Source organism: Aptenodytes patagonicus, chromosome 2 (genome assembly GCF_965638725.1).
Source record: "Aptenodytes patagonicus chromosome 2, bAptPat1.pri.cur, whole genome shotgun sequence".
Taxonomy (NCBI): domain Eukaryota; kingdom Metazoa; phylum Chordata; class Aves; order Sphenisciformes; family Spheniscidae; genus Aptenodytes; species Aptenodytes patagonicus.
Window position 1 is genome coordinate 168,075,207 of NC_134950.1, and position 12,977 is coordinate 168,088,183.

The 12,977-nt window shown below is 44.7% G+C and overlaps 1 protein-coding gene across 11 annotated transcripts in view; it reads left to right on the forward strand.

The window, feature by feature from the left end:
• Positions 1-6,305: 6,305 nt before the first annotated feature.
• Positions 6,306-12,977, forward strand: part of ADCYAP1R1 (ADCYAP receptor type I) — a 150,394-nt gene continuing 143,722 nt past the window's right edge. For 10 of the 11 annotated variants that reach the window (XM_076332030.1, XM_076332024.1, XM_076332029.1 and 7 more), the window contains exon 1: positions 6,306-6,974. The gene's annotated coding sequence lies outside the window, so the exon portion shown is untranslated. The remainder of the gene's footprint in view (positions 6,975-12,977) is intronic. The other variant, XM_076332023.1, reaches the window with a different exon arrangement.

The window sequence follows — 12,977 nt, forward strand, 5'->3', positions numbered from 1 at the left end:
CATTCTTCTAAGTGTCTAAAATGCAGTAAGATGGATCTTGGCCACATAGCAATAGAGAGGTTACAAGTAGCACTGTAAGAATGCTGGAGCTTTCAGTTCACATCGGCATAGTAATTTATATAATAAATTACATAACATATATTTATAGATATATTTATAAAATAAATTTATATAATAGATATTTATCATTTCATATCAGTCCAAAGCATTTTTTTGCCCACGCAGTCTGAAAAAAAGTACAAAATTTATTTCCAGATCGATTCAAGCATTTTGCTAAACATGCCAAAATGGAGACCAAACTGTCAAAACATTTCATTTAGAAAGTACTGAAATAAAACCTCTCCATCTTTTTTTTTTTCCTTATTCATCAAGCACATCCTGATTACACAATAATTTAGTTCCTTAAAACTGTATTTTTTTCTAAAATTATTTTTTTGTCCTAATTTTTCCCAATTATTTGTTGTCCTGATTACAGAGCTTAGGGCGTAAAAGTTGAATCTTGAGGTACATTGAGGTGAGGACATCAATAACATTATATATTTTTGAAAGATGTCAAAAGAAACCTTTGCTTTAGATAACTAAATCTCTAAAACCAGAGATACCTAATCCCTAAATCATCGCTTGGTAGCTTCCAGCTATTCATACTCAGGAGTAGTAAGATGTTACTACCTTGTGAACGTGTACCTGAACCTTCTGGTAGAAGTAACTGTTCTCCAAACAGAGTTAGCAGAAACAAGTATGTCTCGGCTTCCCAGATGCCAGTGTAGCTGTGTGAGCTGTGTATGTCACCGTCTAGTGACGAGACTCAAAAAATCAGCAATTTTGGCTAACGCATTGGGTGTCAAGGTGCAACAACAGAAAATGTAAGAATGTCTGCACTGAGTTAGACCAGAAATCAACACCTAACCTTGCAAGTCCCTAGAAAGAATATAAGCAAAAGGCAAGCATTAAGGTATAAGTGCCTTAAATTGTCTCCCAGCATCTATTGAAAAGTGTCTCAGAGACTTTCTGAGCCAGAAGGGGTTTCGTGGTATTTAACTGCCTTTATGGACTTTTCCTCCATGGATTTGCTTTGAACCCTTGGAAGCTTCTAGCATCCGCCAGGTCAGATAACATTTTAGGTTAAGATGTGTTGTTTTGAACTGGGCCTCCCTGATTTTTGTTTGGCATCTTTTCATTCTTGCATTAGGGAAGACAGTGGACATTTTTTCCTGATTCACCTTTTCAGTGCCATTTTTCATAAACCTCCACCATTTTCCCTCTCAGCAGTCTCTATTGAAAGCTGAAGAATCCTAATCTAGCCAGTTCTTATAGGTAATTCATCCTATACGTTTAATCCCCTTGCTGACCTCCTGCTGTATCTTGTTCATTACTACTTTGCCCATTTTCTCTCTATCAGAGAAGCTCATACACATTCCCTTCTGTTGACTGCCTTTAGTGGGGATGTAACTTTCACTGGAAGGATGATTCACACAATGTAATTTCTTTAAACAGCTGATCGTGAATCACAGGAGTTTGTCAGAGGGCATCTTTAGCTTATTTACCTGAGAAAAGAATAAATTCTGCCCTCATGCCAAGTGGGGCTGGGGTTCCAGAAAGAGGAGGTAGGTCAGATACGGAAAATAGCTCTGAGTTTATTGGTAACTGTACTCTTGACTTCAAGAAAGGCATCATACTGGAGCCTTGCATTGGTCACCTGAATTATACACTTTGTTAGTAGACCACGTGTATCTAAAACATTCCCTTGAGACTAACAGATACAATACAGGAACTGCAGGAGACCCACGGTCTCCTGAAGCAGCAGCTGTTGCAAGGAAAGGTCCTCTAGGGTATCTCAAAAGGCACTGGATACTTCTCTCTAGGCAACTGATTGCTACCTAAATGTTATCTAAGGTGTAGGTATTAACAGAGCCAACAGAGTCCAGGGAGCTGTTTGGTTGGTCACATGCAGGTGCCTATGTTAGAGTGAGCTCAGCCTATCCCTAGTCTTCACTGACTATAATGACTAGATCTCCACTGACTGTAGTGGGAGCATACCACCTCGCTCACGTGCAGACACCTACCTTCACCTGTCAATCTGCAAACTGACCCCCTGGGATGATACACCTTGTTATGTCGCAGTCTGTGCAGGCTGATCAAGGTAAGGTATGGCTACCGCCATTCGGATAAGCATGCCCTTCTTTATAGCTGGCCTGCAAGCTGTCTAGCAGAGCACGCCTTCCTCCCATGCCCAGCTTCTGGTGGGTGAGTCCTGCATTTGCAAAAGCCTGAGTCAGAAGCAGGTAAGCCTTACCTGCATGCACTGCAAACCAAGCTTAATGTGTGTCCTCGCCCCCCTCATTTTTCAGAGCAGTCAACTACAGCATCTTCTGCAGCAGAATATGTGTGAGGGAAGGGAGGGGAGTTGATGAGGGAAGGTGCAGCTGTTCTCCAATAAACCTCATTACAGTGCTGGGGGAGGCAAAGGAAGGCTGGATGCAGGAATCAAGGGTTTTGATTCGATTAAGTCCCCTTTGAGGATAGCCAGATCAACAGCCTCCTGTCTAGTCAGCTGGGAGTGAATTTACAGCGCCTCAGCTTCTCACTGACGGCTGCTATGCCACCTTCCAGCATCCTGAGGTACACATCTGTGGGCTAAGCTACCTTATATTTACTAAAAGGGCACACAACAGGATACCTATTGCTCTTTAAATTCACAGTTTGAGTTACCGCCTTTTAACATGGTGTAGACCTTTGCCTACACACAAAGTATGTCCCAGTTAATCGTAACAGATGGGGTGTTTAGCATACTGCATTCTCCCTGGCTGTGGACACAGTTCTACTCGTGGAAATGTCTTAAAACAGCACAGATCATTTACATAGCTAGAAAGGGCACAAATGACTGCCATTGTCTGCATAAATAGCTGTTATCTCCCACCCTCTACCTCCACCAGATCTTGTCCTCAGGAACCAGGAGATGTCTCTTTCTGACTGTTAGAAATCTACTGGTTGGGAGGAAGTGACTGAAGAATATGCAGACCAGAGGGTCCAATCTGGCATGAGGTATTCCTCAACCTCACATCTCAGCTGCAGCACAGGAGACCTTTCCTTTCCTCTGGGTCTCTTTTTGATCCCCAGCACAGCTGATCATCACATCAGAGGATCTGCAGGCCAATAGGGTCTGGCAGGTGGGATCTCAGTGTGGGTGGGAGGCTGTGGCACTCTCTCGGGGTAGTTCCTGTCCTGGCAGAGGAGAACAAGCCAACTGGGTGAGTCCCAATATTTTAGGCTTGTCAAACCTGATAGTGAAAGAGGGATTAATCTCATTAAACCTTAGAGGTCTACTTTGTGGGTGTTGACAAGCTGGGCTAATGTTCCCAGCGTGTCTAACATTGGTGGAGAGAAGCAGGCATGTTTAGGACACAGTTCCCCCAAGCTGTTTTCAGTCTCTCCTTGGGCTGAGATGGATCGTGCCTTATATTCCAGTGACTGCACTGATAAGATCTGACCTTAATATGAAGGGAGAGATGGTTGGCCAGCTCAGACCTAGCTGTTTGGTCAACTAAATCACACCTGAGGTGTCAAAATAAAAGAGGTCAAGGACCTTCCAACAAAATACCTTCAGCCCAGTCTCAGCCAACACTCTTGCAGCCAGCTTGCCAGTGTCTTGCCCCTATGTAGGATGACAGATGGATGGCTGCCTAGGTCATTTAGCGGTAACTCACACTTTTCTCTCAGGAAGCCTTCTCCTGCCCCTGTCAGCCTCTCATGCTAGCCAAGATAATGGCTATTATGCTTTACACACATTTAAATAATGAAGATCTACTTAATAGACTGCTCATGAGGATAACAATAAAGCATTGTTTGCCTGAAAATGGCTTAATTGTTTTCTCCTAAAGAATGTTGTCTTCCTCGGAGAACAAAGTTCTTAGATAGACTCTCCTGACTACTTCAATAGGAAACCTGATATGAAATATCAGCTGAGATCATCTAAGGCAGTCCAACTGCAGCTGGATATGGGCCACTAGATGATTCTCTTGGCCCACTGCCCTTCTCCTGGGAAAGACAGGGAGCAGATGTTGGAGCAGCACACAATAATTGAACAGCTGGGAGCCTTCTTCCATGCTTAGCAACCCAAGACAACATTTCATAGCGAGGCTTCTGGTTTTGAAGGTAGGACTGCCATAAATTCTGGAAATTTTGAGGGGACACAGCTGGGGTGGTGTTTGTTTTGCTGTGGGTTTTTTTTTTGGGGGGGAAGAGGTTCTTTAAGTCTGCAGAGTGAACACAGATGCTTTTTTCATGGGAAGAACAAACATTTTGCTGTGGAGGTTTCTTTGACCTGCATCTTACCTTTTAGGATGCAGAAAAATAAGGCTTGCTGAGATACATCTGACTAACAAGTAGGTGTCTACATCTGATTTAGTTAGTCTTGGCTCCCTCTATGAAAATCTAGTCAGGTGTTTAGTACTATGTAGACATATAAAGTAGGTGCAATGGATGACATCCTAACAGTGCCTCTCTCTCGCTAATGCCTATATAGAGTGCACAGGCTGATTAGCTCAGCTGTACAATGTAAACATCTACATCTTTTGTTTGTTTTCTTTTTCCCCCCTCGTATTTAGTGAGGTTACAGAAAGCTGTGAGATGTGGCTAGAGAAGATAGCATAACTGGAGGAAAACGTGCAAAGGAAAGCTTTGAAAAGTCTAGTTGATTCTTTGCACTGCTCCATGGTGCTGGAATAAGACCAGAGCTGGATGCATTCACAATGTGTCTGTGCACGCTTTTCTCAAGAGAAGGCAACTATGCAGCCATGGGGCTGTTACTGCGCCAAGGGACTGGGAGCAGGGCTGTCTGGTCTAGTGCTTCTGTTGTGGAGCTATGTCCCCTCAGGCTCCTGCACCTGGGCTGAGAGCCACAGGGACTATAACATACAAGTAAGTAATTGGGTCAGGGATTTTCACACTGGACAGGTAATGGATTTAGTTACTTTTATGACCAAATTGCCTTTTTCTCCTTTGTTTAATCTGGGAGCAGGGTAAAGGCAAGGAGGATTTGAAATGAATTTACATGCTAAGGAAAATGGAAGATGGGAAATGCAGAAAATGAAGGGGAAGTGGTAAAAGGTAACTAGAGGAAAGGGCTTCCACAGTGGGAAGAACAACAGTATCGGTACCCCAGGTGTTGTGAAATTTCAGGGTAATTAGAAGAACCTCCTCAGCAGGCAGCTGCTTTTACAGCACAGGTCTCAGAGAATTTGGGTAAGGACGTGGACATTCAGCATCTCGAGTTCTTGACATGGATCTCTGGGGCCTGAGAGCAGCATGGTTGGCAGCAGCAAAAGCAGCACGGTACCAAGTGTCTCCATGGGATGACCTGGCAGAGGGCTCCTCTAGGCCTGCTATAGATGTTCAGACTCCTTTGGTGATCATTTTCCAGGTCTGGAGAGCTTTCGCTTGAGTGCTACTCTCTGCAGAATAGAGCAGTGACTGGATGCTTTCGTGCACTTACCTGGCAGGGGACATGTGCCACCCTACTCTTTTCCAGATACAAGTCAAAGGAACCAGCTGGACATCCCTTCCCTTCTCACCAACCATTTCAGCCCTCTCTACAGCTCCACTCCACTGGTTTTCCAGCAACACGTGCCACTCCTGCACTGCTGTTGCAGGGATCCTGTTGCCGTGTAGCTCTGAGGCAATGCAGGACAGTGCAGATGCTGCTGTTCCTGTGCAGTCACTTCCCTTCCTGGGTGTGTGTGTGTGTGTCTGCTGTGGGAGGGGAGGAGATCCTTTCCACAAGCTCAGAGGGCTCATCCTGGACACGGGCCACCCTCCCATCTGCAAATACCGTCTGCAAAATGCTGCTTCTAGGTGAAATTCCTGCTCCACTTCCCCTCAGTTCCCCTCCCTGCCAACTCCAGCTACTTTATCGCTTTTCTTTGCAATCAACTCTTCTGCAGCTCAGGGAGAAATTGCCTCCCTTCACCCTCCCTTCCACCCCCCCGCCCCGCTTCCAGCAGCGATGCCATCCTCCCTCCCATCACCGTGTTTTGCTGACCCTGTCACACTAATTAAAAAAGAAATAAAATCTCTGGGGCAGCAGAATCGGTGCTTAGGTGACAGGGAGAAGGAGGATTTGGGGGAGGTAGGAGGAGGAAAGAAAAAGGGGGAAAAAACCGTGCTTGATTTAAGAAACTTAATTTGAATAAACCCCTCCTCCCGCTCGTCCTCACTGGTTTCCTTCTCTTCCTCCCATATTAATGAGACTAGCCAAGGAAAAGCTATTGGTTCCGTATCCCCTTTCCTTTCCTCAGGCACTTGGGGGAGGAGGTGTTTGCATTTCTCCGCAGGACCAGCTCGCTTTGCAGAGCATTGTCTGGGTATGAGAATCACACACGCACACACACAGAAATACAGGGGCGAGCACACCATAGCCTTGACTCGCAGGCAGAGCATCTGATCCAGCCTGAATACCCTTCTCCTCCCCCACCCCACCTCCTACTTCCCGAGCACGAATAATCCCCCCCCCCCCAAAAAAAAAAAAAAAAAAAAGCAGGGAAAGAAAAGAGAAAAAAAAAAGTTTGCAAATCTCCTGCCTCCCTTCTTGTTTTTTGGGGGTTTTTGGTTTTTGCTGGTGTGGTTGTTTTTTTTTTTTTTTCCTTTCTTTTTTAATTTAGCGATGGCAAATTCCTTCACGGCCAGGACCTGGCCCATCCCCTGAGCAAAGGCAGCCTGGACATGACCGGCAGGCGAGGGAGGAGGAATTTTGATTCCCTTCGGAGGCGCCGACCCCTCCTCCGCCCGGTGCGAACGAGGCGGGGGGAGCCCGGCTCCGGCCGCTCACTTCCACCGCGGGCAGCCGGAGCTGGACAGGTTCTGCCGGGGAACCGGTCGGTGTCCCCCCGCGGCTGGCTCCGACCCCACCGGCACCCGCCCCGCCCCGCCCCGGCGGGGATGCAGCATCTCCAGCACCGGGACGGATCCCTGCTGCAATGGTAAGTCCTTTCCTCCGGCCTCTTCCCCCACCTCCACCCGGGGTGGCATCGCTCCGGCTCCCCGCCCGGGCTGGGGCCGGAGGGCAGCGGCAGCCGGGCTCTGCCCCGCTCGGCCCGACCCCGGAGATGCCAAAGCGCCGCTATCGCAGCCGGCGAGGGAAAAGGAACCGCCGGCTTCGCTTAGAGTGACATTGATTTACCGGCTCTTCCCTCATCTTCCCCAGGTCCTGGGAATACTTCTTTTGGGGGGAATTGCGCGCAGGCTTTCTGCCCTCAGCCACTACTGCAGGCTCTGAGGATGCGTCCGCGAGATGGATTTGATTCTTTTCAAACAAATAAATCTCCCTTTGCAAGTGGTGACAGGTTAACGTGCTCGGTATGGGAATCACGTCTGTTTTTAACACAATATGGCTGGTAAATAAAACCTGATTGCTAACAGACCCGGTGCTGCTGTTGGCATTTTCGAGCTCAAGGCTCCCTTTGCAGTTCTGCATCTTCACCTGCCGCAGAAACTCCGATTCACCCTTCAAGCAGTGCACCAGGACTTCTCTATTTTTACTGTGGGGTAGTAGTAAAAATTGCTGTTAATGTGCCTTTGACCTCTGCTTGCATGCCTCTGTGCACTTCTCCTTATCAGTATTTGAACAGCTGATTCTAATAATACCATCTTTATGCAAAGCACATCTTAAGTCCGAGGGATAGCATACAGGGCAGACTTTTTACCGCTATGCTGTGAATTTAACATGTGAACAGTTCAGGTATGTATTGGAATCTGAAGAGTTTACAGCCAGGGAGAGAAAGATAACGCAACGTGCTGTTCAGGACTGGAAAATGCGTGGAAAAAAAGAGAGAGAGATTTGTTTTAGTGACATACCGGTGTTTATGGCTAGATGATCATCCCACTTACACAGAAGCAGGTCTGGGAGAACTCCCTGGAAGTCAGTGGCTTTCCTCTGCATCTAATCTGCTGGTAAACAGAATCTGGCCTTTAGCTTGAAGAATATATTGGAGTAGCACTGGAGGCAGTTCTAATAATAATAAAAAATATTAACCAAGGTGAATAAGGCAGCAAAGTGACCTGATTCTTTCCTAGGGTATTATGGATTACCATCTGTCTTGTGTATGTTAATTACAGTGCAAGTGTTGGACTGATACGGCAATATGCAACGTAACTGAAGTAGCTTTTGGGGCGTGTTTTTTTAATCTGTTGGAGTCAACAAACAACAAATGGATTTTCATTTGATGTTATTTGGGTACACAGCCATCTCACTTCTCTGTTCAGCCTATGCAACACCGGTCAGGTGCAGTGGGGAAACATTTCCATGGCTAGCACATGCTAATCAAAGGGAATGTATGATTACTTAAGGTTACTGTCAATGATGGCATGAAGGCAAACTCCTTAAAGCGGTGTTGGTATAGCTACAGAGAAAGAACGCATTGTACAAGTGTCTGCACTTGGCTAATGCAAGACACTGGAGCTGTCTTGAAAGAAGTTTTCCTATAGGATGGGTAAGGCAACACTGCTCCAATTTGATGAATAATTAAGGAATGCTATTCAGTGCAATAATGGGAGTTGGATTAAAGTTGATGTCTCTGCTTTTGTCTCAGTTACAGTTCTGGTTTATGGTCTTCTACTTTTTTTTCCCCCTGTTTCTATGTGCTGAGGGCAATGGTTGCTGCTTTGTTGTTCATTCAGGACAGCTACAATTGATCTGTTATTGTACTGGCAGTCTGTCTCGGACATCGCGGAGTGGAAGGTTTCTGTTGTTTTGTTTTCTCCAATGGAAGGCATGATTGGAAGGATAACCGTTGGCACTGAACAGACTCCAAGGTCATGGGGGGCTTTATGTGTGAGAAATACACATATTTATCTTTAAACAGGGAACTAGCTTTGTGATTGCTCCTTGGCTTTAGCCTTCCATCATTCGTTGGGGTCCCTGCAAGAAAACAGGACGGCTCCTTCCTCCCTGTAGATTTAAGATGTCTGCTGTTTGCATGGTGGTGCCACAGCCGCATGTAGCTCTCTAGATCTGCTATTGTCGGTGTATATGTGAAGCTCATAAACATGAAGGCAGAGGCTTTGTTGTGGGATGCTACCAGGGAGAGAAAAACAGAGATTTCTGAGATCGCGGGCTGCGCTGTTGATCATGTTCAGACCTTTGTTCATCACATCTCTCTTCATTTGGCTGACTGAGCCAGCATCCTGGAGATATTTTTTCTGGGGTTGAGTTCCATATGTGCCTATGCCTTTGATAAGTTGAGACCCATGTCCCCATGCTGATTCATTTCAGTGTAGCAGATTTTGTTTTCCTTTCCTTCCTTCTGAGCACACTTAGTACAAACAGTCTAATTCCTAAATTAGCTCGGATTATCTTTTAATGAAACCAGAGTATTTGAGTTAAGAAGCACTGAGAAAAAGTAAACTCAGGACAAGATCACGCTGTAACTCAGAACTGGCAGAAAGACCTACAGAAATATCAGGTCTTACAGTTAGTCCTGATTTAACAGCGGAGTTAGTTATTTGCCACAGCTCTCAGGAGAGGTAAACTGATATCAAGATATAGAAGTCAGTGGAGATACTGAATTTTATTTCACTCCACTACTTGGCCCAGAGAGTGCAACCTCAACCTTTAAGTCAGCAAAGTGCATTTTTGTGTTGGCTCATGTTCCTTTGTTTCCATTCCCTGTTCTCTTTTCACATCCAGCCATCCCATATCACCTGTGAAGGCAGCGGGGGTGGGATTCGGTACACACTGCAGGCAACAAGATTTTGGAGTTTTCCACACCAGTGCAGAAGTGGAACAAGTCTACTGAAAGGGATGTAAATGCACCAGTGAGAAACTCCCTCTTTTTTTTCCCATCCACAACTTTAAAGTAATCTTTGCTGATAATGTATCATCAGGGATAGCTGTAGCACCACTGTTTCAGAGTACTCCAGCTACCCAACATACACAGCATCCCTTGAGGAGATACTTTTCCAGTTCCCTCGGTGCTGAACTTCATCTGTTTTTAAGAAATGCTTTGCATACAGAAGGGTATTTGGTAGTTTTCCACAATGCTACCAAGTACTAGAATTCATGTGTCTGTGGTGGCTGTTGAAACCTTGTTTGGATTGTAATAGAGTGGGCACAAATCTACGGGAAGAAAGGCAGACTTTTTTGCAGAGCGCTTCATGGCAGAATGTCCAGTCCTTACCCCATTGCTTTGTTTGTGTCTTTTTCTTTGACCACCTTTTGCTCTCTCAATTTATTGATCTGTCTTCTTAGGCTTGAACTTTTATCTCCACAAGACAAACTAGGAACTCGTGTAAAACAAGCCAGATTGTTCAAGTCTTGTTTATGTAATTCACTGCAGTTCATTGATTGTAGCCTCATGCAAGTTGACGGGCTGATCTGTAGAGTAGCCGGATTAATAATTTCAGGGTAGAACTTCTTAGGAGGTGCTAAATCATTCCATCTCCTGAAGAAAAGGTAGAAGCATCATCACAGAGAGCATTTAAAGCTAACATGGCTGTTGTGCTGAGGAATAGTCCCTTGGAAAGGTTCCTGCAGAAATATACAGACACAGCTGCAGGGACTCGTTTGCTGCTCTGATTCTATGCTACTGTTGAATCCAAATTCTTCTGAGATAATCATCCCATGAAATGAGCTGATTTGCATTTGGCATTACAGTTTATCTGCCCTGGAGACATCCTGACGCTCTCATTCCTGTTCATTCAGGTGTCACATTTTACTCTTGGATGGCTTAAGGTAGGACTATGTTCTGAAACTGTTCTGAACTATTTATTTGACAGATTCTTTTTAAAAAAAAGTTTTAAAAGGTGTGAAAACCTCTGCTTAATACCACTGTTTAAAAAAAAAAAAAAAAACACAACAAATTAACTCAATATTTCTAGTTTTTGTTAGTGTAACTCATAATTCACTCTAGCACTGACAGAAAAGGGGATAAATATTTATATGGTCTAATTCTTCTTCTTCTTAATAATAGTTATGGCAATAGCAATAATCATAGAATCATAGAATCATAGAATCATTGAGGTTGGAAAAGACCTCTAAGATCATCGAGTCCAACCGTCAACCCAACACCACCATGCCCACTAAACCATGCCCCTAAGCGCCTCATCTACACGTCTTTTAAATACCTCCAGGGATGGGGACTCAACCACTTCCCTGGGCAGCCTGGTCCAATGTTTCACCACTCTTTCAGTAAAGAAATTTTTCCTTACATCCAATCTAAACCTCCCCTGGCGCAACTTGAGGCCATTTCCTCTCGTCCTATCACTTGTTACTTGGGAGAAAAGACCAACCCCCACCTCGCTACAACCTCCTGTCAGGTAGTTGTAGAGAGCGATGAGGTCTCCCCTCAGCCTCCTTTTCTCCAGGCTAAAATAATATAATAATAAAAAATAATAATAAAAAATAATATAATAATTTCTAATATAATAATTTCTAATAATAATAATTTCTTTTATAACATGGTGGGAATATTGAAGTCTAAGAGCTCCTTACTGAACATACAACACTAAAGTTCTGCCACACGTGTTTGCAGGTTTGTCGGTCCAATGTTGAGGCACTTCACAAAAAGCCTGGATCACAGTGCCTTTTGCACTCCATTAGAGATGATTGGGTCAGGATTGCTCAGGAGCTGCAAATGGAAGGATAATTACAGTCCGTTATCTATGATTTGTTGGGCCTGCTAAATGGAGCTGAGAGTTAGGGCAGGAAAAGCCCTTTTGATCTGGATGGTGGGTTAATAGCCTAGATTTTTTTATTTTTATTCTTTTGTTACTTTCTTTTCCTGCGAGGGACAGTATATCGTCCTATCTGATTGGGTGGGGATTCTTAAGGAAAAATGCCTTATTGAAGGGAAATGTGACCGAATCAATGTCTTCTTTTGCGGGGAGTAGATGTATCATTAGGTCCATCTCTGAGGAGTGGAGGAGGTATAAATTTCCTCCTTCTCAAGGTGAAAACTTGACCCCAAAGGATCCCCTGGCAAAACTATCATTCATTATATGTGGAGGAAGGCTTTCTCACTCAGAAGTGTTTGGCAGCCTGGGTGACGTTCATCTACTCTCACTTAAGCATCTGAAAACTAGATGGTCACATCCAAGCTAATCACCCCAATTCACTATAAGTGGGGAGGGTGGTTCATCTCATCCTGAAGTGGGTCAGATGAATCACCCTATGGAGGTTCTTGCAGCAGCTGGCTCAGAGATACACATCCAAAATCAGTGAGATGAATCCTTCCATGGTACCTCAGAGATATCCCCGCAAAGTGTAATTCCTCTCTTGCTCCCATCTTTGCTTGGGGGGGGGGAGATCGGTAATTTTTTGCTGGCTCATAGCAATAGCAAATTTTGATAGATTTTAAGTTTTCTGAAAAGCCCAAGCCTGCTGTGGTGGCCCCCACATCTTCCTCACCCCCATCTTCCCTTTATTCAACCAATGGCAGACTCAGCCTGTCCCTTTCAGGGAGAATTCATGCCACGTGTCCCAGGCAACATCCTACCTATTTGCCTTTTTTTTTTTTTTTTTAATTATTCATCGATTATTTTAAATCTCAGAGGCTTCTTCAGTGTATCGACATTTTCTGTCTTCAGACCATGTCCCATTACTAAGAGGGATTTGCCAACTGAAGCTTGTGTGTAATTCTGTGAACAGGTGGGGATGCATCAACACAGGGACACATCTAGGACGGCTACATGATTTTCTGCAGGCAGACACAAGCTTGCGCTGCCTGTTCTCTGAGCCAGCCAGAAGCTGTGCAATGCTCCAAGCCTCATCTAATATACCCTACTTGTGAACAGCTACACTGTAAGTTGCAAGAAGATGGAGATGAATGCTGACCAGACCTCATTAGCTTAGGGTTGGCACCTTGTGAAATACGTTTTGACCAGCTTGGAGCACTTGAAATGCTTAGAATTAGGTGACCTAAAAGCCAGCTTTTTTGCCATAAATCAATAGCCCAATGCTTTCTTATTATAATGCTTCCACCCTCTGT